This window comes from Myodes glareolus, chromosome 16, assembly GCF_982192425.1.
Source record: "Myodes glareolus chromosome 16, mMyoGla1.1, whole genome shotgun sequence".
NCBI classification, from domain to species: Eukaryota; Metazoa; Chordata; class Mammalia; order Rodentia; family Cricetidae; genus Myodes; species Myodes glareolus.
The window spans coordinates 63,292,641-63,308,294 of NC_142041.1; the positions used below are offsets into that span (position 1 = coordinate 63,292,641).

Sequence of the window (15,654 nt, forward strand, 5' to 3'; positions counted from 1 at the left end):
AAGGACCGGACATCTAACCTTTACTAGGTGCAAGAACAGAAATAGAAGGACACATTTTTGAAGAATTGACATTTTGCAAAATGCAGCAAATGTTTTCATTTATACATGAGAAAAGGAAGTGTTCAAAAGGGTACGAATATCAAGTTATTGCAGGTTATTTCTGAAAGAATTTCTGCAGGAACAACATGTTGAAGTTTAACCAACAGTAGCAAGTCAGTGTGTTTAAAATCATGACAAAAATCTTCATTCTGGTCATGTTGCCCATGACAGATTACTACGGTGTTGTATGTTTAGTGCAAGATGTCAACACAGCATAAATCCCAGGGTGTTTTGGGTTTCTTCTGGAGATTAAAGCTGTTTTTCTTGGGATAAATGCAGCAGCAAAACACAAACCAGTTGATCAAAAAAGCACTTCTGCCATAACTCCAACCACTTTCAGGACACACCAACCCACAGGAGTTCTGCCTTTCCAGTCCTTAAGGATCACATCTCTGCACTGATGCCTTAAGCAGGCCTTCAAAGCTTGCTCTCCGTTAAGCCAGTTTACTGACCATAGCCTGGTTCAGAGAATTTAGTTGGTTGGTCCATTTATCTAGTGCAGTATATCGGGCACCACCCCTCTTCTGAAGATTCAGTTCAAGGAGCTGATTGACTTGATCAGTTTGGCCATGAATTGTGTTATCCAGTATGCACTGTGCCAGCAGGCTTTCCATATCAGCGATGTCTATGTTTAGCTCCTTAGAAATAAAAGGAATATGTATTCCTGTGTAAGGCTTAATTAACTTTATGAACACTTGTGTTCTGATGTTTAATAAAAGTTCTTCAATGTGTTCTCTTATGAATGGATCATCCATGATATTGCTGTGATTTGTTTTCAGATTCTTTTTAAATTCAGTGATGTCATTATTCTGATAGGCACTTACTAAATTTGTTATTGCTAGAATTTCTGGATCATTTTTATACGGTTTGGCTTCCTGTGGGTCAAATGAATTTATTCCTGATTTCATTAGCTTATTCTCTAAAACCAACTATTTTAAACAAGTGGTTTGTTTTGGGCTTCCTGATTCATTGTAATTCTTGAAAATTTCAAAAAAAATCAATGTGTGCCTTTTCAGATTCACCTTCTCTCCAGTGCATCTCACCACCGCATTCTCTGATGACACCCATGATCAGTGGGTGAAGGATAGCAGACTTGATGTGAAGTGATTGCTCAGAGAGTGCTTTAAGCTTCTTGTTGTTCTTCTGTGCTATGCTCATTTGAATCCCCAAATCATAGACTTCTAATAACTGGGTACCATTTTCAGGTCACCTTCTCCATCACCAGTCTGAGAAGACTGATGTAACTGGTATAAAATTTTCTGAAGCTTTCCACATTCTTCCTGTTCTAAATGTAATTTTCCAAGCTTTGTGTTTGTCTTAAACCATAGTCTATCATTCTTACCATCTTTCAAAGCTTCCAGTGTTGTTTCATAAAATTCCTGCAGTAAATCCATTTGATATAAAAAGTCAGAATTCTGTTTAGAAATGGAGACAGAATCAAGGATAGAATTAATGGACTTTTCAGAATACTTCCTGGTGACTGCACTCTGAATATAGGCCAAGAGCTGTTTATATCTGTTTATCATTTCTGGAAAGTTTGTCAACTTGAAGTTAATCTTGATTATCTGTTTTAGTGCTTTGAACCTCCAATCTCCTTTCTCAACTTCAAGCTCCAAAGCTTTTTGGAAGCTGCTTAGTGCTGTCTTTGTGCCATCTTCTTTCAATGCTTTGGAATTACAGGACTGATTTTTCATATCCACATTGGGCTCAGAGTTACTGTTTTCAGAGTACACAAGGTCATAATCCTCCTCCTCATTGCACATGAAATCATCCTCCATGTCAGACATTTTGGTTGGAGGGGGCTGCTTGAAGCTCTTGCCTTGAGTTCCTGCCTTGGCTTACTTTGGTGATAGACTATAACCTGTAAGTTAAATAAACTCTTTACTTGCCTATGCTACATTTAAATACACATTTTGAATAAAAAACAATACATTCTAAAACATGTAGAAAAACTATAGCATAGTAAACACATAGCTAGAAAAATAGCTTTTTATCATTAGTAAGTAGTATTTATTGTATTTGCCTATATACTTGCATACCTGTATGTATGTACAGTCCTATGCTATAATTCTATATGACCAGAGACAGGAGGTTTGTTTAATTCAGCATCACCACATACACTAGCAATGTGTTATGCTATGCAGTTGTGATGACATCAGTAAGGGCAAGACAATCTTTTTAATCATATGGGGCATATTCCCTATGTGTGATACTGTCATGGGCTAAACTATCCCTATGAGTTACAAGCTGTTTATAGCTCAAACTGAGTTAATCATCTAAGTTAAAGTCAAATTTGGCATACATAAAATTATAATTATTTACATAATTCTGAATCTATGCAAACTGGGAAACTATTTTAATCTACCTTTTAAATTACGGTTTTAGAATATTATGTAAGGCCAAAATTATCTATAATTTATTTGATATTATTTGATAATAATGTTTCTTTTATGAATTTTACTAATTATTTCAAAGTTTCATACACTTATAATATTCTTTGATCATATGACTCATCTCCACTATCATTTCTTACTCTCATCCTCCTTTCACTGAACCCCTTCCTACCAGCAAATCTCCCTTCTACTTCAAAAGTGCTTTTTTTTGAGGCCTGATGTGCTTAATTAGAATTGCTTAAATGTGCAATGGTGGTTGATGGGTGTTACTTACTCAAACAAGGACAACTTATCAATTGGCACATCGTCAAGGAACATGACTTCTCTTCTCCCAGGAACCATTAAATGCTTATAGATCCTTAGGCTAGGATGGAACTTTATGACCCTCTCTCATCCATGTTGGAAAGCTACATAAGATCTCATGCAGATGTACAGGTAGCCACTGCTATTTGAATTAATGGATGCCATGGCCAATTTATGTCAGAAGCTGTTTTACACCACTCTTTTCCATGGGTAGACCCTCTGATAACTTCTACCCACCTTTTGCAATGTTCCTTGGAGGAGTGACATAGATATTTAACTTAGGGTTGAGAATCAATAGTCCCTCCTACCATCCTTACAAGTTGTGAGTCTCTGTATCTTGTTCACTGAAAATAGAAACTTCTTTGACCAAGGATGAAGGGTTCACTAGTTTATGCATATATAGAGCAATGCCTAGAAGACAGTTCGAAACATGGATTTTGCAAAAGCACACAAGTGGTTTGGTTTGGGAAGTCCTTCTGTATATGAGTTGCTTTTATTGGTTAATGTATAAAACTGTTTTGACCTATGGCAGGGCAGAGTAGAGCTAGGCAGGAAAACTAAACTGAATGCTGGAAAAAAGAAGGAAGAGTCAGAGAAAAAACCATGTAGCCACTAAAGGAGACAGATGACTGAGAACCTTACCCATAAACACTGAGCCTCATGATAAAATATAAAATAATAGAAATGGATTAATTTAAGAGCTAGCTAGATATACTCTTAAGCTATTGACCAAACAATATCACAATTAATTTAGTTTCTGTGATTTTTTTTTGGGGGGGGGTCTGGGTGGCTGTGAAACAAAGAAGCCACCTCTGCTTACAGAATGGTGCCCAACAATTGTTTGGGGCTGATGCCCACCACCAACTTTGGGTCCAGATGCTTGTAGGCCCACTGGGGTTGGGAGGAAAGTAGCTGAGACCATGCCCAGAGCTCAGTGCTCCCCACTTGGACAGGTGGTGGATCAGGTCTGTTAGGAGAACATGAGTAGGAGAACATGGCACATACATCTGCACAGAGATATTTCTAGGCTGTGCTGTGCAGATTTAGCTTTTACTCAGATGAAAGGGTTTAAATGCTATGTGGTGCTACCCAAAATTGAAGTGGTGAAAACGGCTCCTACCTGGCAGTCCCAGAGAAGATGGGGAACTAACTCTGTCATATCTAAAGGCAGAGAGAGGCAGAGCCAGCATCCAGGGCTGCTGTAACCAAGGTGCTTACCATTTTAAAAGTGCTCCTGGTCAGAAAATAATTACAGATATACAATAAAGGCAAAATCATATGAAAATGACCACTGAATGAGTCATAGTATGGAATAAATGTACATGGGCTTGGGGGAGAGAAGAAAAAGAATATAAATAGTTATAAAAGGAAATAAATAGTTTTAAAAATAAAATAAAATCTTTAAAAAGACAGAGTACAGATAGTCATAGATTAAAGGAGTAAAAAAAAAATAAGCCACATAAGATACACAGAGAGTCTGGATTACGTATATTATTGTGCTTTCTTTAAACTGTTTTAACTGTAAATGAGCTAAGTACAGAGGCACATTTCATTATACAGGCTGCTAAACTAAACATATATATATATATATTTTTTAAAGGTATCTTGACTTCAACATTTGGGTCTAAGGATATGTTGCTTTGGAACAGAGGTTCTGCTTTTGTTTCCACAGAGGATGAAAACCTGTGAATTCCTTCCAGACTAATATTGTTTGATGGATCAAGACCACCTAAAATGTTTCCATGAACCCCCAAAATACTTTGCTCAACAAAAATCAGAAAGCAATTTGGAGAGAACTACACCTAAATCCCCAAATATTGTTTATAAATGCTTTAAAGGAGGATATGCTATAGAGATGAATACTTTGCATTGCTATTGATCTTGGTTAATTGATACAAGTTTTAGGTCAATTTTATTATATGTATTTCTGCTCTTCTTAAAGGTATTGTGTTTCTGCAGCTCATCTAAAATGTAAAGTATAACTAAGAAACACAGGTTAATAGATAGTTAGCTATAATAGTCAAGCTTGTTGTCATGTTTGTTAAATTTTTTAGATATACAGAGATATATTTCAGATAGACAGGTATTCTTTAAACCTTTCAAAGACCTAGAGAATATGACATTTAAAATGTTTTAAGAACTTAGGACTCTTCATGACAATGAGACTCATCTTCTCTTATAGTAGGTTTCCCCCTAAGGTCTATTACTTCCATGCCGGTGGGATTTTGAACAGATTTAGAGTACCAGACATGAGCTCCTCTTGTAGACTGGGCTTCACATTTAATCACACAATAATTTTTACCTTTTTAACAGGTACTCCAACTATGCACCACTGTGCATATGTCATCACACAAATTCTCTCTCACAACCAAGGCTTGACATTTAAGGCCTCCTTGAAAGGACTCAAATGCTACTACTCACTGTTTGACCTCAGAGGTGCCATGAAGTCATAAAACAAGACTTCCTAATTATTTCAGGTAATAGTGATTGTGCATTTGCTGTAGACCAAGACTGCTGACATCTAGCCAGGAAGCCAAAGGAACACATTGGAAGAGACTATGACCTTACGATCAATTTCTAAATCATACCTCTAACCATCTCAAATATTCTCAACCTCATGTCTTAAAGGTTCTATTATATCCCAGTAGTATGATCCTGGAGATAAAACCTTTAAAACATGGGCTTGGGAAACATTTGCTATACAAAGCATGCCTTTGTTAATGCATTATTTCTTTGTGTCTATATATATCACATACATACATACACACATACAAACACACACACACACACTATACAGTATAAAATTCTGGTACAACATTTTATGTGTGATAGAATAAATGAAAATTAGTTTAGTTTTGGTATTTGTATTTAGAACATTCTAACCTCAGACACATATGTAGCTAAGGATGGTTTTGAACTCAGGATCCCCCTACCACCACCTCCAAATGCTGGTATGATTGGTACCAACAATCACATCCAATTTATTAGGTACTGTGAATCACACTCAGGGCTTTGTGAATGCTAGGTAACCATTCTCTCATAGTCATGAGAAATTTATACATGTTTTTCTAAATTCTAAAATGTGAAATAAGAAAGTTTTCTGTGTTTTATTAAACTGTTAGTAAGTCTATTGCCTACATTTTATTGTCTTTTCTTCTTCATTCAATCAACAACCCATTTAAAAACTAAATGTTTTCTTCATGTCACTAGGAGAATATAGTCATCCTAAAAAGAAGAAGCATATTCTCTCACAGTAAAAGAGAAATGAAAAGGAGACAAACCCACAGATAATTTTCACCAGTTCTAATGGCTCTTCCCCAGCTCTTTTGGTCAATATGATATTCTGGTTGACAGTAGCCTTCAGTGTAGCCTTGCCAGAGAAAGCCAGGCTGGTGCTCACCAGCCAAGGACTCCTCCACGTCCTCACACACTGAGTAAATCTTTGCTTACTGGCAGGCTTGGCCACTTCTTGGAGCGCTTGACTGGAAAGGAGAAACAGATATAGATGTGAAAACCTGAACTTCAATAAAGGACAAATGGAAAAGTTCAGAAAAACATGAAAGGCAAGATTGGAGCATTCATTAATCTATTTCTTTTTTATTTTGAACTTTTAGAATGAATTAAAGTGAGGCAGATTTTTGTCTAATGAAGCAGAAATGTGATTTTAAAATCAACTAAGAAATTCTCCCAGAAAGTATATCTCATAGCCATAGAAAATATAAAATAACTGCTAAAGATGCTGATCAGAAGCAGAATTGTACAAGTCCATTAGAAGTGCAAGGGAGAAAAGAGAAAAAAAATATAAGAAGTATTTATATGCACTCAGTATTGAGAAAAGATAAAAGGCAAAGTTGTGCTTGCCAGTTTCAGAATCTAAGGCATGAGAAAGGTGAATCGATACCCATTATACAATTTTAATAATACCACCGAAAGAAAATTCTAAGTATTTCCAGGGAGAAAGAAAAAACTAGAAAAAAATGTGCAGATAATATACATTTCTACAACACCACTACAGCTATCAAAAAAGTAATATTTTTTAAGTATTGAAAATAAGGAACTTAAATTCATAGCACTTTTTAGTCAGTCAAACTGTTTCTGAATGTGGGAGTACAATATGAATCTCAATCACACAAGTTTTCATAGTTTGTGACCTGGAGAGATGCATACTGAAAACACCATTGGCTGTGGCCTTTGGTTGAATGAGGAAATGATTATAAGGTGGTCATGTAAAGAGTACAGCATTTCAAGTCCCTCTTACTAGTGTCAGGAATAGGGTCATGTGTTTTGCAGACGAGACAGTTGTCTATTATTCAGTACTACTGATGTTAAAGCATTGGGCTGTTCCCTAAGGTTTCATTCTCAAGAGAAGTTTGGGCAACTCTCAGTTTTGTCATGATGGACCATCTTCTTATAATGAAGAGTCCTGGATTCATCACAGACACAAAGTGCAGGACATTTCTGATGGACAGAAGAAGGCAAGGTGCTTGCGAGGCTCAAAGATGTCACGAGAACACTGTGGCAGTGAGTTGCCTAGACAAGGTGACCACGAATCTTCCAATCTTGTTTTACATAACTGCAAAGATTATTTTAAGTGCCAAGAAAAATGTTAAAGAGACAAGTAAAATAGGGAAAGTGTGGTTTGATAATAGGACATATTTGTGGGACCAGCCCCTTGCTACATGCTAACAGTGGCAATACAATCTTGCCTAAATCATGACTCAGCAAGAAGGGGATGAGTTGACCATCTCCCCAAACCTACCCTATGTATCATGCAGTGTTTTGATTTTTTCCCGTTCAAGTGCTCTACAGACAAGAGAAAAGCTCATCTCCCACCCTCAGCTGCTTGAGACAAAGGTTCCAATTTTCCTTACTAGAGGACTAGCAGGTGTCCTGAACAGGAACTGCCTATCATTCCCATCAATCAGAAATAGGTCACATCTCTTTCTGTCTCTCCTGCCTGTCTCTACTCCCTCTCTCTGTCTAGGCTATAGAAGCCTCCTTTACTGTCAGAGATCAAGAAGGCTGAACAGGAAGGCATACACAGGCTTCGATTCTCCCTTCTGGTAGTTCATTGGGAAGTAGAGCTTTCAATGGCGTTTGAGGAAAGCATGGTGGTCATCTTAGTCTTAGGATAAACTAAAGAAAGTTACTTTTACCTGAATGGCAACATGTGGCAATTTCTATTACAATGTATGGCAGAAATTGCTTAGCTGCAAGCCCATTCACTTCCCAGTCTTTAACTAATTCTCTATAGAAGAGGGGAAAACATAGGTAAACAGAGGTGCAGCTAGTATTCTGAGATGCCTTAATTATGGTATCTGTTGCTGAGTTTGACCTAACAAAGTTCTGTCTTGAGATAATGTCTTTAGGGGCTCAGTTATTGAAGTGTTTGTTATGAAAGTACAAAGATCTGAATTTGATTCCCAAATCTTTGTGGAAAATGCTGGATGCGGCAGCATTCACTTGTAACTCCAGTGCTGGGGACATAGAAATATGTGGTTCCCTGGGGCTTACTGACTGCCTAAATGATTACCAATAGTATACATACACTGCTCCTAGAGGAACCTCTCCCTGTCTCTGACACCACACAACTAAATCATCTTTAAATACAACTACACACAGTTATTGAAGGTAAAGTATGAAAAATGATGGCATTTGAGAAGTCAAAATGGCTACATTAAGCTGAAAAAAATATTTGAAGAAGAAAAACCAGAAATGTTGCATACTGATTAAGTGAGTCAACTGATTAAGTGATTCAATTTGTTGAAAACACCATGGGAGCCCTAAATATGAATTGATTAAATATTTACTTAATCACAAAACTTTAGAATAAATGAAGCAAAGATCATCAAATGATAAAGAGTATACATAAATTAAAAATCATATTTCTTAAAGAAATGTATTGTTTTCTACAGTCAAGTGTAAGGCTATTAACCGCTGCTCTTACCTTATCCATTAAACCCTGTGTGGTAAGAAATAATAAATCAAAAAAGAGTTTCATTCATGAGTCAAGATATTCGTACACATATACACACATGCATGTGCCTGTGCACACCTATGCACATGCGCATGTGCGCGTGTGCACAGACACACACACACACACACAACATTAAGGACTCTTAGGCTGATCACAGATGTTAATCAGTGTTTCAACACTGAACACTTTGCAAAATGATATTGGAAAGGAAGGAGGTGCACATTCCAGTGATCCTCCCTTTGAGACCTCAGATCACAGTCATTGGAGTGTTGGAGCTGCTGGCTAGAGGGAGGACGGGAAGCCTACAGCTGCTTCACATCTCATCAGAGAAGTGACTGACATTACACTAGTCAACACTCAAAGCCAACTTTAATTTCAGGGTATCAGGGAGTAGATACTTTCCTCATGAAGGGGCACTGGACTTATTTAATACAAACTACTTTATCACTTAAGTGACTGATTAAAACATCCCTTTTAGGGACAGTGCTTTTGTATTTAAGAGTTTGAGTTTAGGCCCTAAAAACTAGTAACCAAGTTTTTAGTTTTAGTGTTGAGGAGAATTCTTTAACTTGACTTTAAATTCAGTACGGCCAAGCAAAGAAAGCAGAGGTCAGTTCACTGATTATGACAATAGCTTCACATTCGTGTCCATGTTCATATCTATATTTCATGTTTTTCTTATAGATTGCCACAAACTCATGAGATGTCATCTGCTTGCTTTAGTTATTTCTCTTGTCCGTGTCAGAGATATTCTTCTCCTGTGAAAATACCATTATGGAAACATATCCAGGTCCATTACTTACTGAGTGCAGATATGTTTGTATATTGATAGCTTCTTGTCTGAGAATAAAATCCTTGAGGACATAGGATTTTGCCATTTGTTGACTGTTTTGTTTACTGTACATAAAGAACACTATGTATTGCATAAATGCATGTTGAATGAAAAAGATGAAGAATTACAATTTTAATTGATTATTTGGCTATAGGACTGTTCAGTCTACCAAATTTTACTATCCTTAAAAAAATACAATATTTTTATTTTAAATGACATAAAAATCTTAAGCCAATATCTGGACATTTTGAACCTTAATAAAAGTATTAAGATATATAAAAAGAAATTTAAAATAAGTGTAATAGTGTCTTTGTTTAGATGCCTAATTATTGATGCCCAAATCAGGGCAATCTGAGCACAGTCTACACCTTGGTGCATAATATGCTTCAGTACTTCTGTCTCTGTTGCTATACTACTCAAGCAAAATATTAATCAGAGTGGAAGCTGGGTCATGCGTACATTGGATTTGCTTTTCTCTTATTCTTGTTAACTCCATTTTGAAAGCCTAACAAAGTTTTTAAATAATAAAATATTGACACTTCTTGTGCCTATTAGGACATCTTTTTTACAAGGACTAGCTACATTTACAAGCTCTTCACTTAATGATTTTTATTGTGAAATATATTGTTAGACATTTGAATATACTTAATGTAGAAAAACTTTAAAAAAGGAATATTTTGGCGCTGATTTCTTTTTATAGGACTCAACAGAACAGTGACAAGCTAGGTAAAAGCAAGCTGGTGCAGCATCTCAAGTGGATCCAGTGAGATGCTTGATACCAGTATGGAAGAGGTTATTCACTCACTCTACGTTCATACGTTTGAGTTTTCCATGATGAGAGTTTAAGAAAGAATTTCAACTGCAGTTTATCTTTTCCGTGAGTCTGCATGGGTGCTCTGATGCTACTGGGTTTACTTCATAGATCTGCATAAGTTTAGAGTACCTCAAGATTTTAGGAGCTAAAATACTCAAAGAAAACAAGATCGTTCTAGGTCCCAAGGCAAGGAAGCATGAGTAACTAAACTGAGCTGGAGGGGTATGTTTTACTCAGCTATAGGTTTGAGGGGTGATCTGGTTATGAAAAAGATATTTAAGAAGATATCTGTTTGAGGGCAGAATGGTTGGTAAGGATTTTGAACTTTGGATTAAAGAGTGGATAATAGAGAAAACACTGCATGTGAATAAAATTGAGCTTGTACTTTTCATTCTGCCCAATGAAAGAGTTTAAAATTTATTGCAATAAAGTTAATATGCTCAGAATTATAATCTAAAGAAACTACAGCTCCGAATCCTTAACAATTTTGAGTGATGGCATCATACCTAAATCTTCTTATAGCTATAGATTTTTAAAGACTTCATTTCTGAAGCCATAATTATTTATCCTCTGCTGACTGTAGAGAAAGTCATCTCTGCTAACTCATACAAATATTACAGGGTGGTTGATGACTAATTTGGAATAGGGTTCTTCTTCCTTCTTCTTCTTCTTCTTCTTTCTTCTTTTCTTTTCTGCTTCTGCTTCTGCTTCTGCTTCTGCTTCTGCTTCTGCTTCTGCTTCTGCTTCTGCTTCTGCTTCTGCTTCTGCTTCTGCTTCTGCTTCTGCTTCTGCTTCTGCTTCTTCTTCTTCTTCTTCTTCTTCTTCTTCTTCTTCTTCTTCTTCTCCTTCTCCTTCTTCCTCCTATTCCTCCTCCAATTCCTCCTCCTCCTCCTGTTCCGCCTTCTCTTCTTTCTCTCCCCCCTTTTCTTTTAGTTTCAAAATTTTTAAGTTTTCTAGTTCTAGACATTTTAGCTAATTTAAAAATGGCTAGACTATCAACATTTTTTCCCATTCATCTTAGGCAACAGTTCTCTCTCATCACTTTTTTCTTCCTATACAGAGAAATTAAAAGAAAAATAAGTGTTTGAAAAATCTGGGTTCTTCCTAATCTGCAACTGTTGAGCATTTTTGTTTCTTATTTCTATTATTATTAAAACTTGATTTTTTGGAACATTGTTTTAATAGTAAATTTTAAAGTGAAATCTGAGTCTAGGTTCTGCCACATCCATAAATCTATTATTTGTTCATACTATTATTTGTTCCTTTTCTGAGCTTACCAAAGTCCAACGGAGCTTTTAAGCATATTGAACTTCCTTATTTTTTCCTTTTTATTTTCTGGTCTTTTGTAACTCAACTTATCATAATATTGTTTTACAATAAGAATCCACTCTATAAAATTTTGAAAATTCAAATGCACAATTATTCAAATAATTGTGTATAGGGTGTGGGGTGTCTAACGTGAGGGATCTTGGGGAGACAACTTTGGCAAGAAAGCCCCATGCAAAGCAATTCTTGCTTTCTGAAAAATGGAATATTAGCAGTTTCTGATATGTTCAATAGTTAAAAGAAAATACCAAAGTCATCCTTTTGTGGTTTCGTCTTCTTGAGTCCAAGTTTCCAGTTTTATAGGCAGCAGTTTCTTGGTCTTTGGTACTTTAAACTGGGAACAGTGTAGTGCTTCTACAGAAACTTATGAATGAAGTGCTGGTGTCAGAGAACCAGGAGATTGTGAATCCCATTGCAGAGATGACTGACTACATCTCGTGCTACATTGTAGTCCATAGGGTCACTTTATTTTTTAGTAAACCTTAACCCTGATTTCTTCCCTGATGAGCCATCTATGGTTCTGCTCCATTGTGTGGTAGGCAAAGCTCATTTTTAAGCCAGGTAAAGCTTTACATCTTAATGGCATGGTTTCTTCTCCCTTTTCCGAACCATCACATGCACTGAAGGTCTTAGAATGGAGGGCCCAACTCTACCATCAATTTGTACACTTCAACAGTTCATGGCATGTTTTTCTTTGCTGTTCTCTAAATCTTCTAGTTGGGTGTGATAGTTTGAATAAGAACAACCTCCCCATAGACTCATTTATTTGAATGTTTAGTCATCAGGGAGTAGCAGTATTTGAGAAGGTTATGAGGTGTGATCTTGTTAGAGGAAGTAAGTTACTGGGGATGGACTTTGAGGTTCCAAAACCCACTCAACCCAGCATCTTTCTCTCTGCCTATGGATCAGCTTGTGTCTCTCAGTCATTGTTCTGGCACCATACTGCCTGGCATAATAGTAATGCACTAAGCCTCTGAAACTGTAAGCAAGCTCCTAATTAAATGGGTTCTTTTATAGAAATTTCCTTCATGATGGTGTCTCTTCACAGCAATTGAACATTGACTACGACATGGGGTAAGGAAGTATATCCCACTGGATTACAATATTAAATAAATGTGTTCACTATAAGTCATCCACAGGACTTGGAATAAATGTGTACTCAAGTGCACAGTTCCACATACTTTTTCTTCATTTGTCAGGTGGTAACGCATGTTCAGCATTTGTAGATAATGTGCATTCCTAGCATCTGATTTTGAATGCAGACCTGGGCCTCAACTTCTCATTCTGCTGATGTTCAATATCACTTCTTAAGACAGTGTTCCTTGCATTCTTCCACACCAAGCCAGATATATAATGATATCTCTTTAGTGATGTTTCCCTTTATGCAATATTCCACATGCAAATAAACTTTTTTGACTTGAGATGTCTCATATTTTGAAGCTTCTCAATAGAACAGAGAATTACCAACAGAGAAGCTTTTATAAAACCACACATAATATAGATGCTGCTTCTAATTAATATTTTAAACATAAAATTTTATGAAATTAGTTTTAAATTTTAAGCTAAAGTTCATATCAATGTAACCATCTCAGATTCCACAATTCAGTGAAATTGAGCACATCCATAGTGTGGTATTGAAGACACAACTTATATCAGATCCCAAAACATTTCTGTCACTTAAAAATTGAACCTGCAGATTCTCCACATTCATCTTTGTTCACAGTTCTGGCAATGCCTCGTCTTCTCCCTTTCTCTATGAAGGCATTTGTTCTGGTTGGGTCAGGTAAGAAAATCTTGGGACATGGGAAATATATGTTTAGAGCCTTTCAATTAGCCCAATGTTCTTAAGGTGCATTTGCATGTGAGCATTTGCTGGTATTACATCCTTTTTGTTCCTCAACAATATTTTTGTGAGTGTGTGTGTTACAATATGCAGGCATGTTCAAATATTGATAGAATAGAGCTTTCCTTTTAGTTATTTTGGTAATGCTCTGTTAACACACGTATGCCCTTGCACTTGCTTAAATGCCTATTTTCAAATTTTAAACTTATACAACAAAGTAGAATTTATGGGTAATCCCTTAAATCTGTGTGTAAATGGCAGTGGAAACAATGACCTATTTCCATAGCAGCTACGTTACTTTATACACTTATCAGCAATGAATTGGGGTTTCTAACTTTTTGGATCCTTGCCAAGTCTGCACTGGATTTACCGTTTGTTTTTCTGATTTTAGTCATCCTGTGGTTTTGATTTACATTGCTCTAATGACTAGTGTTGCTATGCATTTCATTGCCGGTTTTTTATCTCTGCTTTTGAAAAGCGCTTGTTTAAATTTTTTTGCCTGTATTTTAGATGGATAGTTTCATGCTTTGATGATTGAACTGTCAGGAATTAACATGATATATTGTGGATTCTAGGCCCTTATCAGGTGTACACTTTTCTAACTTTTATTCATTTCCTTCTAAGAATTCTTTTTTGCTTACCTGACAATATTTTCATATATTAAATGTATTCATTTTCATTATTAATTTTGATTCACTTATTCTTTTGCTGTTTACGAGTTCATAATATAAGTTTTGTATTCAGAGAGAGTCCTCACCAAACATGCTAGATTGTAAGTATATAAGTTTGTACCCTGGAAGATGTTATTTTTATTTAAATGGGCAGTGGACTCCACATGGCAAAAGCATAAGTAATAAAATTATTTTCTTTGCAAAGGCCCATTTTTTCTTTCTTTTGTGTTATTATTTATTTATTTTGATTTTTTTTGAGACAATTTTTCTGTGTTCTCTGGGCTGTTCTGGAACTCTTTCTGTAAAACCAGGATAGTCTCAAATTCAAGAGATCTGTCTGCCTCTGTCTTCCAAGTGCTAGGATTTAAGGTGCACCACCACTACGTGGCTGCAGAGCCTCAATTTTCTTGAGGAGAGTTTTGAACAATCCTTTTTAAGGACAATTATATTACTTCACTGAATTGAACAAAACAACTTGGAAACATCCATAAAATTTCTCTTAAAATGTTTTAATTATTTATTTGACTACTTATCTACTGACAGGGTATTTCCAGATAGCCCAGGCTAGCAAGGGACATGCTATATAGTCCAGACTGATCTCAAATATATTATCTTCCTACCTCATCTTTTCAAGTGCTGGAATTACAGATTTGTGTCCTTGGAGGGTGCTTTCATTTTACCATCTAGATACATGAAAATCACAGTGATATGCCAATTTTGTTTTGTTCCAATATCACATGAATAGAAAGAACTGGCATCTTGAAGCACATTATCTTTGAAGCAATACCTTGCTTAGCCTAGATATGGAGGGGAGGGGGGAGATTCTTGGCCCCTCCTTGAAGTGATGTACCAGACTTTGTGGACTCTCCAAGATGCCAGTTCAAGCAATAGGGATAAATCTTGGATCCATTGCCAGTGCCCCACAGACTGCCCAAACCTCACAACTATCCCCCACATTTGGTGGGTTTAGTTTAGTTCCATGGTGTAGGTACCAAGGTCTTTTTTCCCTTCTCCTGGCAGTTTGCAGGGCTGTGTGACCTCCGGCTCCCTGGAGATTCTGCACTAGCACTGGCTTGAGGGGTTAGTTTAGGAAGAACCTGGCTCTCTTTGTTATGGTGATTCCACCTGTATTCAAGGTTCTAGCAGTGGGCTCCACACGCCTGCCTGGCCCCTCCCAGCTGATACTGCCTGAGGCGCTGGGGCCTGTAATCTTCTCCTCCTGCTCCTGGATGGGAGGAGGCCTTGCCCTTTTTGATCCCGCTTGCCCACTTCTATAAATACCCGACTTGAGTTTAATAAAGTTGCCATTTACTCTTGGTAAATGAGCAAAGGTCTCTTTTTTGTGTGTGTCTGCTTTAAACCCTCAGGACAATCGTCCATTCTCGTGGGCCCGAGT

At 36.7% G+C, this 15,654-nt stretch overlaps 1 pseudogene; it reads right to left on the reverse strand.

The window, feature by feature from the left end:
• Positions 1-294: 294 nt before the first annotated feature.
• On the reverse strand, positions 295-1,886 carry LOC125391096 (COP9 signalosome complex subunit 2 pseudogene; annotated as a pseudogene).
• Between the last annotated feature and the right edge of the window lie 13,768 nt (positions 1,887-15,654).